Consider the following 22,333-nt stretch of genomic DNA (forward strand, 5'->3'; position numbering starts at 1 on the left):
TTAAACAGATACACAAAACAATCACATATTTAAATACATTTGAAAAATCAGATTTGTTTGAAATACTTTCTCTTTTATCAGATATTGCTTATTATTTGTGTAAATTAGTCCATTTACAGGAGCCGGTGTTACAAACGCAATATAATTAATTTTTCAAGATTTTTCATTTATGACGCAGACGGGTCTACCCGACGCAATTATCAGTCTATCTATCACCTCAACATTGTAGGATTAGTCATTACAAGAGACTGTCGCCTCTGTAGAAGTAGACGAAAAGGACAGAGAAAAAATAACAACTGATAAAGATAGGGCCCTAATCTTGACCCTACTGCAACGGGCAAACGCAGGTACCGCACATGATAGAGAAATGCAAATAATATGATAATACGTCATTCTTTTAGACATAGGCCTAGTATATAAGGATGTTTGAAATATATGAAGAGAGGTCAGTTGAAATTTAGTGTTTCATTCAGAAAGTTATCCGTCCCTCGTCAAGACGACTCTTGTTCAAGGTAGTTACCAAACTCTCTAAAGAGGCCAGGACTTCTGCTGCAAGTAACCAGCCCTTAGGTTTTTGGAATCTTACCCAACAAGTTCACTTGGAACTTGTAAAATATTTAATCCAAAACTCCCTCAGTAACCTTACGCTCTCAAACCATTAGAGCAATCGGTCTGAGGCTTAGTGAGGAAAACAATATTTTACAAGAAGAGGTTTCTTCTGTTGATCAAGTTTCACCTCAGACAGTATCGGCACGGTACGTATCCCTTCGCGCGTTTTCCGGCCGAAACAGGCAAGTTCTTCAACTATAGCCTGATCAGCATCTATGCGCCAACGAACGACAAACCCGATGACATGAAGGATGAGTTCTATGAGAGCCTTGATAAGGCCTACGGAGAGTGCCCAAAACAAGATGTCAAAATAGTCATCGGAGATGCAAATGCGCAGATCGGCAGAGAAAGTTTCTTTCGGCCTGTCATTGGAACGGAAAGCCTTCATTCTGTTACCAACGATAATGGTCTGCGCCTTGTGACATTCGCTGCTGCTAGAGGGATGGCAATCAGCAGTACCTACTTCGCACGTAAGAATATCCGAAAACACACCTGGCGACACCCGAGTGGTGACACTTGCTCCCAGATAGACCACGTGCTGGTCGACGGGCGACATTTCTCGGACGTCATAGATGTGAGGTCCTACAGAGGCCCGAACATCGACTCGGATCATTATCTTGTAGCCGCTAAAATTCGGGCGCGATTATCCAGCGTCACGAGTTCAAGAAACAACAGGACGATGCGTTTCAATATCCAGCGCTTGTCAGCCGAAGGGGTTGCTGCACAGTACCATCAGAAGCTAGACGAGAGGATAGGAGAGACCAACGGATCTGGAGATGTCAACAGCTTGTGGGGAAGTATCCACGAAGCAGTGACAACAACAGCGCAAGAGGTGATTGGTACCGCTCAGCGACGCCAACGTAATGGTTGGTTTGACGAGGACTGCCAACGAGCGACGAACGAAAAGAATGCCGCCAGAAGTCGAATGCTAGTGGCCGGTACCCGGCAGAACAGAGAGCGGTACAGGGTTGCAAGAGCAGAAGAAAAACGAATCCACCGCAGAAAAAAACGGCAACACGAAGAGAGTGTTATTGCTGAAGCGCAGGAAAGTATGGACAGGAACGATATGCGGAGATTTTATGCAACTGTCAATGGCGCGCGGCACAAGACTGCGCCAGTGCCCGCCATGTGCAATGACCGGGAAGGAAATTTGCTGACAGACAAAACAATGGTGGCAGCCAGGTGGAAGGAGCACTTCGAAGATTTGTTGAATGGTAGCAGCGAAGGAGCACCCAGGAATAGGATTAACATAATGGATGACAGTCAAGCAGTGGAACCACCAACACTGGATGAGGTTAAAAAGGCCCTTAAGGAGCTGAAGAACAGCAAGGCTGCTGGGAAGGACGAGATCCCGGTCGAACTTCTTAAGCACGGAAGCGAGCAGCTACATCAATCAATCCACCAGATTATTATAAAGATTTGGGAGGATGAAGAATTGCCCACCAGTTGGTTGGATGGCCTCATATGCCCAATCTACAAGAAAGGGCACAGACTGGAGTGTGCCAATTACAGAGGGATTACCCTTTTAAATTCGGCGTATAAGATACTGTCGCGTGTCCTGTTCAACAGACTGCGACCTCTTGAGGAGTCCTTCGTCGGCGAATACCAGGCTGGTTTTCGTGAGGGCCGATCAACGACGGATCAAATGTTTACCCTGCGGATGATCCTAGATAAATTTCGGGAATATAACTTGCAGACTCACCATCTGTTCATTGATTTTAAAGCAGCGTACGATTCAGTGAAAATAAATGAGCTTTGGCAGATAATGTCAGAACATGGTTTTCCGGCGAAACTAATTAGGCTGATACGCGCAACGCTGGATGGACCAAAATCAAGTATTCGGATCGCGGACGAAGTGTCTACGTCGTTTGTGACCTTGGATGGATTGAAGCAGGGGGATGCTCTTTCAAATTTATTGTTCAACATTGCACTCGAAGGAGCGATTAGGAGGTCAACGTGCAGAGGAATGGCTCTATCATCACACGGTCGCACATGCTCCTCGGTTTTGCGGACGATATTGATCTCATCGGCATCGATCGTAGGGCAGTGGAGGAAGCTTATGCTCCTCTGAAGAGAGAGACAGCGAGGATAGGCTTGACGATTAACTCTACCAAGACGAAGTACATGATAGCGGGTAGAGACAGAAGCAGGCCTAGTGGTGTTAGTGCTGAGGTAGTGATTGATGGGGAAGTGTTTGAAGTTGTTGAAGAATTTGTTTATCTTGGAACACTTGTGACATGTGACAATGACGTTTCCCGTGAAGTGAAAAGGCGTATTGCAGCTGCGAATAGGGCCTTTTACGGATTGCGTAGCCAGCTTAGGTCCCGTAACTTGCAAACGCAAACAAAATTCGCTCTGTATAAGACTCTGATTCTTCACGGTTGCCCTCTACGGTCACGAAGCGTGGACGTTAAAGGAGGTAGACCGAAAAGCTTTTGGAGTTTTTGAGCGCAAAGTGCTGCGGACAATTCTCGGTGGGAAACAAGAAAATGGAGTGTGGCGCAGACGCATGAATCACGAGTTGTACCAAGTGTACGAAGATGCGAATATTGTGAAACGTATAAAATACGGCAGACTTCAGTGGGCTGGACACGTAGTGCGAATGTCGGAAGAAAGAATAGCGAAAACAATATTCAGCAGAGAACCCGGTAGAGGTAGGCGACTTCGTGGGCGGCCGCGAACTCGCTGGCTGCACGCGGTTGAAGAAGATCTACGATCCCTACACGTTCGGGGAAACTGGAGGAACATCGCCCAAGACCGACGAAGATGGTGCTCTACTATACGCTCGGCATTGGAGTAAAGTTACTTTGTAGCCAACAAGGTATCAAGGTAGGTATGCATTGAAGCTCTGATTTAAGCTAAACGCAAATTGTACTGCTAGCGAGACCATTATACAATATTTAATCAAAACTAAGTAACTAAGTCTTTTGGGTGCCTGATTTTGACTAGATAAATAAATATAAAAAAAGAAACCATCAGAATAAAAAAAGCTGTGGCACCATGTAATTCAGCCAACTTTGCGTGACTACTAGTCGACAGAGTTTACTCTGAGAATTAGAACGTGACTCAAAACGTATCTGGATGGCTTACCATATGGTAAACCTTGGCAAAATAAAGCATCTGTTTCTCTTCGAGAAGATTCGCTCGTGCTGCTATAGAGTTATCACACGTTATCCGATGGTGTACCTATACCATTCTTCTCATATTACCTGATCTAGCCTAATGAAGTTTTGTTCAACAGATTGGCGAACTAGAAAGTGAAATACACTCACAGACGACTCGGAAAGATCGCTTGAAAATCAATCGCTCTGATAGATATTCGATCACTCCACTCTCCGCGAATACCTAATATCCAACCATGTGCGTCCATTTGACGATGAGAGACTAAAATCTTCTTCATTACCGCTTGGGCTCCGATCTGAGAACATCAAATCGAAAGGGAACCAAAGCAAGCCTCTCAACCGTGTGGTGTGGTGGATGCTGAGCTGAGCTGAGCGCGAATCACAAGCCGCTGCTGTTGTAGGCAGGGTAGTAGGCCGCATTAGTGCGCGGTGGTGGCCAACTTTAGTTCCACTCGCAACCCGTGCGCGATCAAACGAACAATCGCACATTCTGGCGCGTCTGAACCGTCATCATCGTCCCCGTCGTCCGAGTAGAGAGGTAGAGAGAGTGGCGCAGAAACAGAAAGTTTTGCTCTCAAGTGTCACACGCCGCGCCGGGTTTTGTTTTCTGCTAAAATTCAATGTTGTTAGTGTTTTAGTTGGTGTGGAAGTGTGCAGCAGATGATAATCCCGTTTGGCGTTTAGTTTCCGCGTTATCATCGTGGTCGCGTCGTTAGTTCTGCTCGCGAGGGTATCTCCCGCTCAAATAGTTTCCGCGAGGTGCATCCCTATTAGAACGCCGTCGTCGTCGTCACCGTCGATGTGTGTTGTCCGTGGGCTTTTGTGAAGAAATTACAAGCTGATAAGGGTTGTCAGTGTTTTTACTTTTATCATTATTTGCGAAGAGTTTATCCTCGTAGTGTAGCGTTCCGTGAAAAAGTGCTGATTGTCTAATAAAACGATTAAACAAATCTGCTGTTTAGTGGCGTGTTGGGCTGCTTTCGGCGGAGGTCAGTTTCCTTCAGTGAGCTGGAAGTTAGCCGTTAACCTTGTTTTGTGTGAGTCGTGAACGCAAAAAAAATAGCGTCGTAAACACGTTGTTGTCCAATTGGGCTGGCGGTGGTGTGGTTGTTCGACGGCAAGGTATGTAGGTTATTCTTTATTCTTCTTTGCATGTAATAATAACGTGTAGTAGCCTGGTTTATACGACGGGGTCTCTCGTTGGGACTCAAAGCATGGGGTTCGGTTGTGTGCGAATACCACGCGGAAGCAAGGGCACTGAACTGGGGCAAATTTGGCGACGACGTTCGTCGCTGCGCTAGTGTGTTGGTGCGTTTGTGACCTTATTTTTTGTGGACGTATGTAAATCGTAAAAGAAGCAAAAATACAATAAACCCTATTTTCCCTCTCAGGAGGGTCGTACGAACGCTAACTAAAGACCCATTCATCTGTAGGGTAAGGTAGCGGCGCGTTTAGTAGTAGGAATTCGCGCTGAACACAAAAAATCATAATATGCTAATCAGAGTGTGTGTAATCACCAAAACCAAACCAAAGAATACAAACAACATAATAATCGATGGCATTGATACCTAGAAAAACATATTATTCAGTTTCAAGTTTGAACATAGTGAAGAAAAACCAAATGAGTTGAAGTTTTTTTTTAATATGTGAATCACCGGATTTGTCCTATAGTCTATATATATAAAAATGAGTTTGAAGTCCCTTTGAGGCAACAAAACTCACGAACGGCTGAACCGATCAGGATGACTCTTGCATGGTTAAATTCGTATTCATGGTGGCTGTGTTTATATGTATAAAAAGTTACGAAAATCAACTAGAAAAGTAACCAAATTGATAAAGAACTGATTTTCCATGAGCTGGGAAGGAAATCAACACGACCGAAATAAAATCAATCTAGAGTGCGATGCTATTTCGAGATCAACAGTTGTCAAACCACCACAAGACGGCAAGACAAAGTTTGCCGGGACAGCTAGTTTCTTATATATTAAAAAAAAAAATAAATAAAATGTCGATGTTTTTGTTGACTATGCGAGAGCGAGATTAGCCAGCACGTCACACAATTATCGGCCACTCGGACGAAATTGTGGATTATTTACGAATTGATGTGCAGTGCTATTAGGGCAATGATCAAACTGCGGCCCTCAAGTAAGTTTTGTGCGGCCTACGAACTGCTTTTGAATTGCAATTTGAATTGAATTTGCTGCAAGAATTCTTCAAGAAAAATTTATGTAATATCATAGACAAATCTGGGGGCTTACTTTTTGAATATATTTCTTGTCCATGTCCCTCTGTTTGGGATGCTGGTGGGCCAAGTTTACGTCTAGGTTCTATTGTATTTTAAACTGATGGGTCCAAGATGGGAGAAAATACTGAAGCTGGTGTTTTTGGCCCCGGTATCAGGAAGGCTATACCAATGGGATGCAGTCCCACTGTATTTCAAGCGGAAGTTCAAGCCATTCTATAGTGTGCCAACATTTGTCTGAAAAGAAATTATAGGTTTGCCAAGATCTGTATTTTTTCGGACAGTCAGGCGACAGAAATGCGCTAAAAGCTTTCACGTGTCAATCAAAGCTAGTGTGGGAATGCTTTATTTCTCTGAAGCAATTGGCCAGTAGGAACGAAGTAACTTTATACTGAGTGCCCGGTCATTGTGGAATTCTGGGAAATGAAAACGCCGACAATTTAGCTAGACAGGGTGCGGCATCAAGCTTTGTAGGCCCTGAACCTTTCTGTGGAGTTCCTGAGTGTGCTCTTCGGATGAAATTCAAAACTTGGGAAATGTCCACGGTAGAATCTAATTGGAATGCCACGGATACATCCAAGCAAGCAAAAAGGTTCATGAAACCCAGTGCAGAAAAAGCCAGGTCCATACTGAATCTAAACAAAAGAGATCTCAGGGTAATTACCGGTCTGATGACTGGCCACTGCCCGAGTAAATATCATCTAAGTAAGATTGGAAAAATCCAATCCTCCGAGTGTCGTTTCTGTCAAACGGAAAACGAAACTGCCAAGCATTTACTCTGCAACTGCGGAGTGCTGTACCATCACAGATTGGCGATATCTGGTAAAGGGTTTCTAGAGCCCTTGAAAATTTGGAGAAGTAATCCCAACAGGGTAATAAACTTTACAAAACGAGTTGTGCCTAGTTGGGATCAGGTGTTACATCAACCATCAACATCAATCAAATATGGGTCATACCACAATACAGGTACTCTTCGATATAACGTACAAAAAAGTTATCTCTTTGTACGTTATATCGAAGCAAAATGTACGTTATATCGAATTCGCTATATCGAGGGTACGCTATATCGAGGGTACGTTATATCGAAGTAATCTTGATTTATCGACTGTAAAGTTTTCTATCAAATATGGTTTGGCTTGCAGTCCCTCAAATCAAAAGGAAACAGAGGTTATCTATTTTCCGACGTTTCGGCGCAATGTATTTTGCCTTCTTCTTGGGATCATAGAGTTCTGTTTTTTGTCATTGTCTGTTTAATTTCTACATAAAATTGTTCTATTTTTGTTCGTCGCATCACGTTGAAGTTCAAGTTCACTCACTGCTTCGGTAGACTGTCTACCGAAGCAGTGAGTGAACTTGAACTTCAACGTGATGCGACGAACAAAAATAGGACAATTTTATGTAGAAATTAAACAGACAATGACAAAAAACAGAACTCTATGATCCCAAGAAGAAGGCAAAATACATTGCGCCGAAACGTCGGAAAATAGATAACCTCTGTTTCCTTTTGGTTATATCGAAGAATACCTGTATTCCTAAATAATGGACGCAGTGGTTAAAAGGCTATACAGATGAGGAAACAACTTTTTTTAAGTTTATTCATAAAATTAAAGAAATTATAAATTATATATTTCCTTCAGAAAACTGTTCAAAAAATTCGTCTACATTGTTTACCTACAATGCTTTTTGAAAGAAGGTGTTGCCAAAAGTTGCTTTCGGAATTCCACTAAAATTTCAGGGATTGGGCAAAATTTACCTTGCGATATTTCCATAAAGTTTTACAAAAAATGGCTAAGATGAACTAACTGAGAAAACTCCTGAGACTTTTTCCAAAAACGTAGGATTATTCGCCAATTGTTGGACGGTTAGTACGGATATTTTTGTTTTCATTTGTCTTTCCGTACATAATTGGGTTCTTTAGGGGTATCAAGATTATTTCATAATCAGATTCTCCGCCCAAAAATTAGTCGAAATCCAAAATTTCATAATTTTTGGAGTCCAGGAACTATTTTTAAAATGCATTTAAAGTTTGTATGGGGATTTTTTTTTGTTCGGGTAGAACTGTCATTTTATCGATTGAACTGTCATTTTATCCACAAAAATTAAAACTGTTTTGTTATTTTAATTATCAAAATAAAGGTATTGAAATCCAATAAAATCACGTTATACTCAGAAAAATGAGCTCTTTCGATTAGGCTATAGAAAAAAGCATTATTTTATTCACTAAACAACCCAATTCCACTGTATAGTTGAAAAATATCCAGTGAACGTCTACATAAACTCACTTCTAATACTTCCCATTGATGTTAGATCCCCTTAAATTCCATTTTCTAAGGGAAAATTTGGGTCTCCAGTTAGCCTAGTGGTTAAGGCAATGGATCGCCAATCCGGAGACGGCGGGTTCGATTCCCGTTCCGGTCGGGAAAATTTTCTCAACTCCCTGGGCATAGAGTATCATTGTGCTTGCCTCACAATATACAAATTCATGCAATGGCAGGCAAAGAAAGCCCTTCAATTAATAACTGTGGAAGTGCGCAAAGAACACTAAGTTGAAGCGAGGCAGGCCAAGTCCCAGTGCGGACGTAGAGCCAGAAAGAAGAAGAAGAAGAAGAAGGGAAAATTTGTATCGGAAGTCTGTTGAATGCTTCGTTAAAGTAGCACATCCTGATTTTGTTCGATTCTCGCTTATTGTTGAACGGCCCAAGCTTGTCGCGATTGATGACGTATAACCCGACATATGCCTGTTATTGACCTGTTTTATTTTGGCCACCAAACTCAACATAGACCCAACAGTAAAGTGGCTCACACTCACACATAGGGTCTTGTACCATTTGGGCAGGTGTTCCTATTTTGGGCACTTGCCGCTATAACTAAGTCAATTTCTAACCGATTGGTTTGAAATTTTGTCCAGAATTGGGCACGTACAGTATCTAACTCTGTACATAAATTCAAATCAATCGGTTTGAAATTGACTTAGTTATAGCGACAATTGCCCAAAATAGGTACACCTGCCCAAATGGTACAATACCCTATATGAAAAACCAAAAATTCGAAAAAATCCAAGTCTTCCAAAATCAGTTGTTTAAGACTCCCAGAAGCTACGTTCAAAGTTTGAAAGAAATTGTTCAAGTCTAAGAGCGCGCTCATGACTATATGTCAAACAACTTTGTCCAAGACCGCAAAGTGATCCGACGCTTGTGAAAAAAGTTATACCCTAGGCAAAATGAGGCGAAGCATTGGGATTTCATTATTGGTATTATTCCTTTACATGTACTGGAAAAACATCGATAAAGTTTTGGCTTACTTTATCTAGGGTATACCTTTTTTTAACAGGTGTCGGATAATTTTGCAGTCTTCGACTAAGTTGTTTGGCATATAGTCATCCACAAAAAAGTTATGATGGATTAGCACTTTCAGGATCTTTCTCGAAAAATGTAAATTTTTCAGATCCATGTCATTAAATTTTATTTTTTTCTACTTTTGTTCTTTAGTTATCTATAATAAGATATATTAGGGCCCATTTAGATTAAAGGAAGAACACACTCAGTATTTTTTGTGCGGTATTGTAAATTTGACTCATTTTCAAGCATTAATATATTATGAATTTCAAATAACTTAACGTACATATGTACAGATTTAACCAATAATTTACCCATCTGTACATATACACGTTGAGTTTTTTGAAATTCATAATTGACCAAACGGATTGGTATTACCGAAAATTTGCACTTTGAGTGAGTCATTAATATATTGTTGATAATCGCTCAAAATTTCATTCAATTCGTTTCACTGGTCTCCGAGATATTACAGCTCAAAAATTAGTTGTCTAAAAAATAGTGTTTTACGAAAACTGTTCTAGCTTCGCGACAGATTATCCAATCGAGCTCAAATTTGTATATAATAGGTTGACAAACAGTCAAAATTTGAGAATTTTTGATGCACTCTATGAAAAGTTACAGCATGTTGAACTTTTTTGTGAGAGAAATAGTTATTTATGTAACGAGTTGCAAAAAGTTGATTTTTTCAGCACGAGTCGTACATTTATACAACGAGGCTCGCCGAGTTGGATAAATACGAAGAGTGCTGAAAAAATCGAGTTTTGCAACGAGTTCCATACAAAATTTTATGCAATGATTTTTTCATAATGCAACTCATTTGAGTTGCATAATATTCATTATGCATTATGAACATTATACAACTATTTTTCATTATGCAACTCATTTCAGTTGCATAATGAACCAGTTCGGGTAAAATAGCCATTATGATACCAAATTGAGTTAGATAAAATGTAAATCATGATACTGAATTGCATAAAAAAGTTACCCATCTCAAACATTTTAGCCACCCCCTGTAGCTTCTGTGAGTCTAAAACAACTAATTTTGGAGGTAAGACTTGAAATTTTTCGAATTTTTGGGTTTTCATATTGTGGACCACCACAGTAATCCGATGATGGTTTAACATTCAATACAATTTGACCCGACATCCGAAAATTTTTCAATCGGGTGGAATTTTTCCGGGTCTCTCGTATTTTGTACCTAGTACCTAGTACCAAGGACCTCTTTAACCCCCTTGAACACCCTTGAAACGCCCCTAAAATCCCTTGAAAACCTCTGGATCGCTCCTGAAGCCCCCTTTAGCGCCCTTGGAATAACCTGAAACACTCCTGGGCCCCCTTATCTGTCTCAATCTCTCTGGAACAGCCCTGGAACGCCCTTGAAATCCCTCGAAAACCTCTGGAACGTTTCTGAAACCCTCTGTAACATCCCTGGAAGGAAGCTGAAACTGCTTGAAATGCACGATTAGAAGTGAAGGTGAAGAATAAATCTGGCAGTCATGATAACAGTTCAGGTTATACCAGTGTTCAGCAATTTGATCATGGATACATAATGAAAGTGAAATAAAAAAAAAAAAATACAATGAAAATGTTCCAGTTGTTGTAACAAAAGTGTGACTTTGATATTTGTGGTCGATTGCCAGTAAGGCTTATTTCGTAACAGCAATTTCTTAAAATTAGTCTTACGAATTGTGCAGTTTTCGTATCATGTATAATTTTGTAACTAAATTGGTGTAACATCGTTGCAAACATGTACACTACCCATCATAAGTATAGATTCACGAAAAGTATGGCAAAAATTGTGGGGTCTCGTAGCCATGCGGTTAGGGTCACCAAGCTTCTAATCGCACCATGCTGTGGGGTGGAGGGTTCGATTCCCGCTCCGGGCGATGAAACTTTTCATGAGAACAGTTTTTTCTCCGTATCCACTGATGCATGCTCCGTGTGTCCCTAGTCTAGTGTTATGTTTCGTTCAGTCTGTACCGTCTGTACAGCCTCTGGCTGAAGACGGTATCCGTGCCTTTTTTTGAAATGGCATCATCCTGATTCACCGCTACATATAGGCCTAATCAGAAAACGTTTAATATCAACTGATTTTTGGGCCTTTGACAGTTCTCCTATGAAAATGACATTTCAGCGTTTGCGTCTTTGTTCGGCAGTTGTAAACAGTGACATACACGGACCTGTGAACTGAAAAGGCCTATATCTCTAAAACCAGAATACCTACAAAAATGCCACCTTCAGAAAAGTCGTTACTTTTCTGAGCATATTCGCATAGTTGACGTAAGCGCCATTGTAGTTTTCAACACACTTGAAATTTTGGCAATGCATTATTCGAAGTTCATTATATTTTCCACGTTAACATCTAATTAAAGGTTAGATCTTGTGTTGTATTCAATAAAACTGGTCACATATAAGCAGATGCGTATGCTGACCTTATCAATGGGCAGTTTTGGGCTTCTGAATAACTTTGCTGAAGACATTACCTTTTTGGAGATATCGAGGTGAGTCGATGTGATGCAATATTGTTGCAATACTTTTTGTGATTCTATACTTATGACGGGTAACGTTTACGCATCTACATCATTAAATATTAAGAGAGAATTACTCAAGTTCGATTCATAATAAACTTTTAGAAACTGTACAACATTTGGGTAATGTTCAACAATTGGTGAATCACCCTAATTAAGAATAGCCACCATTATTGGAAACTTGGTTGTATAATTTACAAGTTACAAATCCAGTTTGTGATAAAACCTTCAGTTATTTGGAGATATTCGTTTGAATTTTATCTAGATTCCTTCCTCTTCAGTGGTTTTTCTGTCTATCTTTCTTTAATTGACTAAGAGTTCTTACAGACAATTCTAGACGAGCATTTGAAAAGGGCCTATCTGCTTTTTGTAAACAAATATGTTTCTGTCTCTGTAGGGCCCATCTGCATCCACCCACGCACATCAACACCCTTAACAGATAGCTTGAAGAACTCTCTTTCTGATAAGGGTGTTGATGTGCGTGGGTGGATGCAGATAGGCCCTATAGAGGCAAATACATGTTTGTTTACGCAAAGCAGATAGGCCCTTTTCAAATGTTCGTCTAGAATCAAAATAAACCAAAGAATCGCTTCAGAATTTAAAAAAAACGTTGGAAGTTTTCTATTTTGCGAAATTCCCTCCAAAAACCCTAAAATTACAAAATAGTTCTCGAAGAGTTCCTCGAGAGTGACTCCAGAAACCTTAAAAAAATCACTATTAGTTTGGTTTTTCTCATTGACTCCATTTTTCCAGTTGAAATAAAAGCTCTACATACAGCCAGGTTTTTTACGCGGGGGATACAATTCAAAACCATTTGTCAACGAATCATGCAAAAATAAGACGATGAAAAAAATAGTGTAAATAAAAACCGCATAAAAAGGCTTGACTGTAATTCCTGGTTTCCAGAAAATAGTTAACAATCTATTTTAACTTTTCGATCTTGTTCAATACTATAAAACATCAAACGAATGTGTGGAATGCTGCAATTCGTTGACAAAAAACTCTGGAATGACTTGCGGCCCGCAGACACTTTCCAAAGTTCAATTTTGGCCCGCGAATATTGTCAGGCTGAGGATTACTGTATTATTGCATTGCATCCATCTTGTACCGACTTTTAGAATCCTCTAAGCTGAATTGCGATGAGCAAAACGATTGTTCCCTATGTCCATACCCCCCTACATCCAACCCTGCTCACACTGATCGAACTGGATCCGTTTTCGCTGCATTTCCGCTTCAATTTCCAAAGTGTTCTAAGCCGAAAATATCTCCTGCCGCGTGCCCATGACACGCACTACATAAGTCTTAATACTACAGCTGTGTTCATAAAAATAGCAGTGAAAGCCGTTTTCCATACAAAATGACCAACTTTGGCATTGCTGTAACTTTGTTCTCCTATGAGCGATTGAGCTAAAAATTTGACAGCGAACTACAAATACGGTGAATGTTGTAATAGCAAAATATATGAATTTTCAAAGTACCGTCGTTGGGGGTGAGAATGGGAAAAGGATACTCAAAGATTGTTTGTTAAATAACAAATGCAATTGAAGTCGGAATAACTTTTTATTTGGTATGTATACTCTTTTATGTGGTAATGATAGTTTAGCAAGAAAGTATCACATTATATGAATTGCTTACTAAACTACAAATGATTGAAAATTGACCCAATCACCCCTTAGAGGGGGTGAGAATGGGTCAAAGTATTCGTAGTTGCCTATCTAAGAATATAAATTAATTTTATTGATCGTATCTAGTAAAACTACTTAAAATACAATGTAATCATGACGAATGAAAACTTAGGTAATTTCAAACGATGATCAATTCACCTAAAAGGGCTAATACAACCGAAAAAATGTTTGAAATTTGATAAAATAACGTTTGTATGTTGTATCGTCATTTTAGCCACCATAATCATCATTATTTAAAGTTTCAACCTCCATGAGAGGAGAGGGGGGGATTACAATGAGGGAGGGACGCATTAAAATATTGATTGAAAAAAAAACATGATATTTTTAGTATACTACATAAGAAATGTTTAACCAAACCCTCCGTTATAAACTTTTATGTACATGATCATTGGCCTCTATATTGCCAAAGCAAATCACTCTCAAGATAGAGGGTCGTTCAAATATTATGTTACACAACATTTCACATTATTAGACCCTCTCTCGCAATAACATTTAAACGGATTTTTTTAAATAAATTTTATATGAGTTCTAGCACAACGGTAGACTTATTCTTCTTTCATTAGTATTTTTACGTATTTTATGAATGATCCTTATATGGCACTCTTAATTCATAAAGTTCAAATTAAATATGTAATCAATAAGCAATCTCGTATGTCACAATTCGACGTTCGTTCGCTTTCCGACTTTGTGCTATATTACAGGTTAACCGTTAACTGGTTAAAATTTTATAGCCCCGGTATTTCCTGGATCCCACTACCTTACCACGATATTTACTTAAAATTTCAAAAATGAGTGGAGATGAAGAACGCTATTAAGTCTATTTTGTTGGCTTTCGATATTGCAGTACACTAAAGGCTAGACGATTAATAGAGGAGCTGTCCAAACGCATGGGTTTATTGTTATAAATGATTTTAGGCACTAAACGTATGAATACACCCGCTTGACACTTCTTCGACATATTTTCGAAAAAAGCGTGCTTTTATGAAGATACGGTAAACATGGCACCTCTTTAACGTCAAATGGGGACTGTATAACAAGTTGAACTAAACTAAACTTAACTAAAAGGTTATGTGCACTCGATAACTTGCTTGACCCAATCTCACCCCCATTCTTAATATTTAGACATAGGGTCGAAAATATTGAATTTTTTAATAAAAAGTGCATTGGCAGCCCACTTTTTTCGTTGCATCAACCAGGTAATACCTACAGCTAACCACTTATAAGAAAATTTATGGTTAGGTGCTTCTGTGAAACATTGCGAAGGAGATTTAAACATTATCTTGTAACCCAGGCGGAAACTGTTTGAATAGCGTACAAAAATATTTCTTGCTTCTTCAAGGTAAAGCTACTTTTCAATTTATTTACACTGCTATTATTTTGAACGATTTCACATAGTGTTTAACTTTTTTCAACGTGCTTTGAAAATTCTCAGATTTTGCTATTACAATATTCACCATATTTGTAGTTTGCTGTCAAATTTTCAGCTCAATCGCTCATAGGAGAACAAAGTTACAGCATGCCAAAGTTGATCATTTTGTATGGAAAACGGCTATCACTGCTATTTTTATGAACACAGCTGTAGGAGTGACTACGCCAGTAACGAAAACGCACGCTTATCACAACAGGAGGCACTATTCCTAAAACAATCTTTGAAGAAATTGATTGATATAGAAACTCTGTGGAAGAATCCTTAAAAACATCTAAAAATGCAATCTTTGATGAAATTGAAAGAATTCCTAGAGAAATTTCCAGAGGAATTACTGGATGAAACCATACAGGAATTCCAGAAGGAATCCCGTAAATGATTTCTGTAAAAACGTGCCTGGATAAATCCCTTGAGTAAATTCTGAGGGAACTGGAGAAATTTTTAATACAATATCTGATTCCCTGTTGAAATTCTAGATGAAAATCGCTGGAGAAATTTACGGAGAAACTCGTGAAAACATTTTTGGGAGAATATCTGAAAACTGAAATGATTCCTGGAGAATGAATTCTAGGTGAATTCCCAGCACGAACTTCTAGAAGAGTCCCTGTAGGAGTTCCGAATAGATATTCGTGTAGGAATACCAAGAAGAAATCCTAGAGGAATCTCAAGAGCAACATCCGAATTAATTAGTAGAAGCCCTATAGGGAAATCTATAGAGGAATCATGGAGAAATCTTCAGAGTCATTCCTGGATAAATTGTTTGAGTTTTTATTGGAGAATCAGCTGATTGCATCGAGTTAGAATTTTTTGAAGAAATCCTTAGAGGGATCTCCGGAAACATCTCTGGATGAACCTCCAGTACAGTTTATGGAGGAATCTCATCAGAACTTCCTGAAAGAATCAATGCTTAGGAAAAAACCCTAGAAGGAAATTCCTCGATAAATCTACGGAGTAATTCTATGAGGAATTATTGGAAAAATCCCTATTGAAATGTCTGGATACGTTCCTAGAGGTTGAAGTTCCTGGAAAAAATCATGCAGGAATACCAGCAGAAATTTCTGGAAGAATCTCAGCAAAAGTTTGCACCAAGAATTTCTTGGAGATATCGTTGAAAAACCTGGAGAAATCCCAGCAGGACATTTTGGAGAAATTCTTGAAAGAAGTCCGGCAGCAACTCCTGAAGTAGCTCCAGTATAAATTTCTGGAACATTTCTCCAGCAAGTATTCCTGGAGAAATCCCTAGAGGCATCTCTGGAAAGGAGAAGAAAATTTTGCATTTTTTATTTTTTCATATTGAGACGAGATTCAGGGGGCACTTACCCCTCTTTTATCTAGCTCTTTCTTGTGTTTATCAAAGGGAATGAGCGAGAAAAAAGAAAAAAAAACTGCGCATGCTAGTGAATTACGAGATCCAATACAGTGCAAACAATGTATGTATACATATTGAGATATTTGACTTCAATTTTTCAGCTAGGCGAAGGAAATGTAAATTTTTGAAATTACAGCGTTGACCGGCTAAAATAGGTGTTGGTAGGTGTTGTTCAAAATTCATTTATACGCACCTAAAACTTAAACCACTAAACGCACCCCAAAAGCATGCAAAAATAATCTCGTCCAACCACGGGACTTTTATTTTAGAAACGGAGAGATGAAAAACGATCGTATGATTTTTGTTGTTATACTCTCCCCCTCGTCAGCCCGGCAGGCGGCATGTTTGCGTCTTTCCGCACAAAGCGCAGTCAGCCAACTCACTCGCTCATTATGCCACGCCACGCCATGAGAAATCGCATCACAATCGTCGTCGTCGTAGTCGTCGTCGTGACTATAGCGCTACTACATACTAACAACAGTATTCGTGCTCCGCTCACTGACTGTTTTCCCTTGTTGGAATTTACATATGATTTTTTGCCGGTCGAAACGAAACGGAACATGCAACTTGTGATAAAATATGGAGCAAAACATAGCTCCGAAAAATGCGTCAAAGAGTTGAAGTGTGATCATAGCTTTCTGAAATTGTGTAAATACCTACCAGATGTATGGAGACACTCCTTTCCTATCCTAGCGTTAGCCATATAGTAAAAATCCCAACTGAAGAACACATTATTCTTCCATCACCAAACCGCGGCAACTCACCCACGTTCCCAGCGTAATGCTTATTTTGAGCTCTGGGACACACGATCGACACAAATTTCATTTCTCAAATAAATAACTCGTTGTTTCTCGGTGGATGGCGAGCAGATTTACGTGCTAAGCGACCCGAGTAGAGAAAAATTCGAGAGCAAGTTCAAGTTTTTATTGGAATTTAACAAATGGGTTACAAAAATTGCTGGGCATTTGTTGATTAAGAAAGTAGTATTGTTTTATTGAAAGAAAAATAACAAAACGAACAATATGTATCAGTATCAGTACTTCAATTAATTATTGCCTAGCGATAAACGTCTACAATTATGCTATGTTCTTGAATTTTTTTAGATATAGCTTATTATGTATAATATACATAAATATCTATACTTTTATATAAATTATGGTTTCTGACAGATAATTTTAATCAAATGTTCAACAAAAATTGCTTCTGCATGTTTGAATATTCATTATTCATTGTTTATGTACACAGATAAAATAAATGAGATTTACACATCATGTAAACTTCATTTTAGTCATGTAAACTAAGTGTTGTGATGGTTTACATGATATATTATGTAAATTTGTGTTATATGTCATGTAAATACTCAAAGTCATGCGGAATTACATGACATATAATGGAAGTTTACATGCTATTTTGTGACTTTTTCATGATATGTCATGCAGACTTCTGTGTTATCCCACGCTCCAAACATGTTCATCATATGTCACATAATTTTTCACTCTTTTTTCAATCTGTGTACTCTACTCTACACGCACTCTTTATAAAAATTATACATGAATGATTTGTGTTGTGGGTAATCATGTATTTCCAACGCACTATCAATGTTATCTCAAAATAGAAAATGTGGATTTCGATTACATTTAAGGTCTTTCAGGAAATCACAACTTGTCCAAAAAAAGAACGGCAACAATCGGTGCTTGAATCATCTATTTTTGAAATAAGATTAACATGGGGGCATAGGACAAAGAAGAATGCCCGTAGCGCACTACTTGTTTATAAAAAGGGTAAACATATAAAATTTGAATATCATACATGATGTCATATCATTATTTAAAAGTTGCAGCGAAATCTGATATATTTGCATCACTTGTTATCCACTTTTACTCGGGTAGCATCAATATGTTCGCAACACACGTGGTGGTTGTTGTCGGTCGGTTGATATTCACTGCCTCCGGTGGTCGTGCCAGGAATACCACATCAACTAAAACCTCTTGTGATGAATCTTTTTTTTTGCATTCATCTTAGCTTTGCTTTCTGTTATGGCGTGATGCAGAAATGCATCAGCGAATCGGAAAAATCCGATCGGATTTGGTATTTGCACCTACTAAACAGTTACTTGATATGCATGGGTTGGTTCGTTGCCAGCGGCGGCGATGACAGTTGTCATCGGTTATTATTTTCGCATCAAGAGTGTCCGATAGGGTGTGGCTTAAATGAGTAAGGGTGTAGAAATCAGAGGTGCTTTTATGCATCTAAATATTAGTGAACCTTCACAGAATCTTCATTAACAAGAAAACTTGATCGTGTTATTGTTTTTTACCTTCCGCTATTTTCTTTCGCAATTTTTGCCTTTATTAATAACACTAGTTTACAAAATAAATCGAAAGTCGTGAACTTCTGTCAACGAACAAAATTTTTGAAGCTCAATTTAGCACTGATTTCGAAACCGTGCTTCAAAAAATTTTAAGTGGAGCAGTTTTTGAGTATTAGCTCAATATCGAGTTTTACAACTTTTATAAATATGAAATTTACTAAAATTCAAATATCTTGCGTTTTGTTGAACCAATTCCAAATCTTTTTCCATAAATTAAAAGCTGAAAACAATACCATTAGATCATCTGAATGCATGTTTTGCGTCAGATTGATGAAATTCAAGATATTGGCGAGTTTTGGGGACGATCTCCTTAAATTTTAGCAAAATTTCCAAAAATATATGAAGAAATGTATTTTTTTCAATAAGAGAAAAATGATTTAAAAATTCTTTCGCAACGTTTATTTGACATATCATATGTAGGCGAGTCACAGTAAAACATTCAGCTCAAACGGAGCATTGATTACGGAGAATGAGATGTGTGAAGTGAACGACTTTGCTTAAAAATAGAACAAAAATCGATTTCAAATCATCAACCTTGTATGGAAAGTCGAAAAAATTTCCGCTCTACTGTAATTTTTTTCCTTCACATTTTCGAACTCAGGGCATGATTCTACACCAAAAATGATCATCAGCTTACCGAGTTCAAAAATGCTGTAAACTAGTGTAATTATTTAGGTACCCATAACTATTTCAACCGTTTCGTGATTTAGTCCTATCAATTTTTACGCCCATTATCGTAGTTGTATATATTTTTGGTGACGCTTGCTTCTTTCCATTATGGGCAGTAACTAGGTAAAAGTATTGTAATTAATTAATAATGCCAGAATAAATACATTCGACTTCTTTCTAATGGTTTTATGTTCCCACAAAAATCTACCCTGCGTCTGTTCAACTTAGTGTTCTTCGAGCATTTCCACATTGAAAGGCTTTCTGTGCCTGCCACTGCAGTGCACTGCTTGAAAAATTCGACAATGATTTTTCATAAGGGCCTAACTGACTTGATAGATTGCTTGATAATTATTGTTTAGTAAGCACAATGTTACACGAGAAAATTTCCTGACCGGAATCGAAATCGAACCCATCTTCTACAGATTTGTGATTCAAAGCCTTATCCACTAGGCTAGATGAAAAACTTAAAATTCTCAAAATAATCCAGGAATTTTCCTCGAATATACATTGCATTTATTCCACAAATTTCTCATGACGTTCCACTGTTCTATATTTATCATAATCGGATTTTTATGTAGGAAATGATTAAACCCTTGCAGTTATTATGTTCAAAATAGTCGTGTGCGCCGAAGCAGTTTTCACCGGTGGCGGCATTTATAGCAATTTCAGGCAGCGGCGGCGACGATGCCGGCCGATTCCTTCCTTGTGATTTGGGGAATACTTGAATACTTCACAAATTCCTCTAGGGAAATTGTTTCATAGAATTGTATCTACTAATTCCATTCAGACATTGTGCAAGGAGTTCTTTCACGAACTCCTCCATAAGTATCTCCAGGCATTGGCGGATACAAAGGGGGGCAAGAGGGGGCACTTGACCCCCCTAACTATAAATTTCTGTTTAAATACGCCAAAAAATGTTTCAGAAAAATTAACAAAATAAATTGAATTAATTTGCGCCAGCAAATTTCACTAGATACGCCAAAAAATGTTTCAGAAAAATTAACAAAATAAATTGAATCTATTTGGCGCCAGCAAATTTCACTAGATACGCCAAAAAGTGTTTCAGAAAAATTAACAAAATAGATAGAATCACTTGGGCGCCTGAAAGTTGAACTAGATTTGCCAAAGTAGTTTTTTCAACTTAAAGAAATATTTGATTTTGGGTCGGCAGGTGTTCATCAATGGTTTGTTTCAAATCATCCTTCAAAAATTCATTAAGAGATTTATTCAAGAATACCTCTAGTACCTTTGTCTGCAATTTCCGCGCGGATTCTCGAAGAATTTTGCTGAGGGATTCCTTCGGGAACTTCTTCATGGTTTAATTCAGAGATTTCACAAGGATGTCCATTAGAAATACCTTCAGAGATTTTCTCAGAAAATTCTCCAGGATTTTTCCTTACATTTTCCAAAAAAAAAACGCATAAAATTCTTATAGAAATTCCTCAAAAGACCTCTCAAAAGTTTTTTTCTACCCGTTTTGTTCCGGTCGCTAGCGAGCCACCGGGGTGTTTTCATACACCGCACCAGCAGGAGAGTATTCCTTAGGACCTTACGTCACCTGACAGCTCAGGACCTTATCTCGTCAAAACAATTAATCAGCACTTCAAACGATCCAGGTGCATCTGCAAAGAATCAAATTAATTTGCTTACCTCTTCATCTTTATTCATATAGCTATTGTTTAGTAGATCTGGCATTTTCGGATAGGTGAACAAGCAAACCTAATATATAAAAATCAGCCGCATTCACATTATTGTTTGCAATATCTGTCGTTTTAAAATTTATTGCATGTGAATTTGAATAAGATAAGGGGAACAATAAAATTTTATGAATGATTATAGGGTAGATGGGTATATATATGGAAATAAACAGATGAAATCGAACAACCTTCCTTGCGTTCCTCTATCCTTCTCGAAAGAGCCTCTACACCTCTGTTGGGGGTATTAAGCCTCTGTATCCAATTAACTGAACATGGACAATCTCAGGAGTTCCTCCAGGTTTTCTTCAGAGCGTTCTCCAGGAGCTCCTCCAACGATTGTTTCTGAGATTAAATCTCATAAGGAAATTTTTAAACATTTCTATAGAAATTCCTTCAGGTAACCCTCGAAGAATGACTCCAACATGTTTTATTTAATTCCAAAAATGCTTTTGTAAATATTTGTGGAGGAATATCTCAAAGAATTTCCGGAGGAATCTTTAAAGGAATCCCAGGATACATTTCTGAAAGAACCGCAGGAGGAACACTGAAAATAAACCGTCTAGGCATTTTTTTCGGTAACCCCTAAAGAAATTTTCTAAGGGATTTCTGGAGAACCCTTGGTAAATTGTCCGTAGGAATTGTTGAAAGTTCTGGAAATGAAAAAAAAACATTGAAAAATGTTCGAGGTAATCATGAAAAGCCTCTAAACTACTAAAGGAGTTGTATATCAGAAGGAGTTCCATAGTAAGTTTTAGATGGAATCCATGGAGGAATTTCTGAAAGAATCCTTGGAGTAATTTTTGAATAAATTATCTAAATCCTGAAGAAATCCCTGGATAGGGGATATATTCTTTAACGAATCCAACCTCCTGTTAAAGAATCTCAATAAATTTTCTGAAATAATTATAGAAAGAGTTACTAAAGAAATTTCTGGAAACTCTCTCAGAAACTCTTGGGGGAATTCGTACAAAGATTTATTAATAAATAATTAGAAAAATTACAAGAGAAATCTCTTATCAAAACTCATGAAGGATGTTCTGAAAGAATTCCCGGAGGAATTCTTGAACATTTTTTTAAATGAATGTCTGGAGAAATACTTTAACTTTTGTAAAGGTTCCTAAAAATTTCCAAAAGAATATATGTAAAACTTTCTAGGAATTCTCATTGAAAAAATTTCTGAATTTCTTAATGAATCTGAGTAAACATTCCTGAAGGTATCCTTGGATGAAGTTCAGGAGGAATTTATGATGAAATGCATGGAGGAATACCCGGAGGAACTA

General features: G+C 38.4%; 1 protein-coding gene across 1 annotated transcript in view; it reads left to right on the plus strand.

Annotated features, from left to right (window-relative positions):
* The first annotated feature begins 4,179 nt into the window (after positions 1-4,179).
* Positions 4,180-22,333, plus strand: part of LOC109402501 (very long-chain-fatty-acid--CoA ligase bubblegum) — a 141,956-nt gene continuing 123,802 nt past the window's right edge. Inside the window, exon 1 of the mRNA XM_029876710.2 lies at positions 4,180-4,853. The gene's annotated coding sequence lies outside the window, so the exon portion shown is untranslated. The remainder of the gene's footprint in view (positions 4,854-22,333) is intronic.

Source organism: Aedes albopictus, chromosome 2 (genome assembly GCF_035046485.1).
Source record: "Aedes albopictus strain Foshan chromosome 2, AalbF5, whole genome shotgun sequence".
Classification (NCBI taxonomy): Eukaryota; Metazoa; Arthropoda; class Insecta; order Diptera; family Culicidae; genus Aedes; species Aedes albopictus.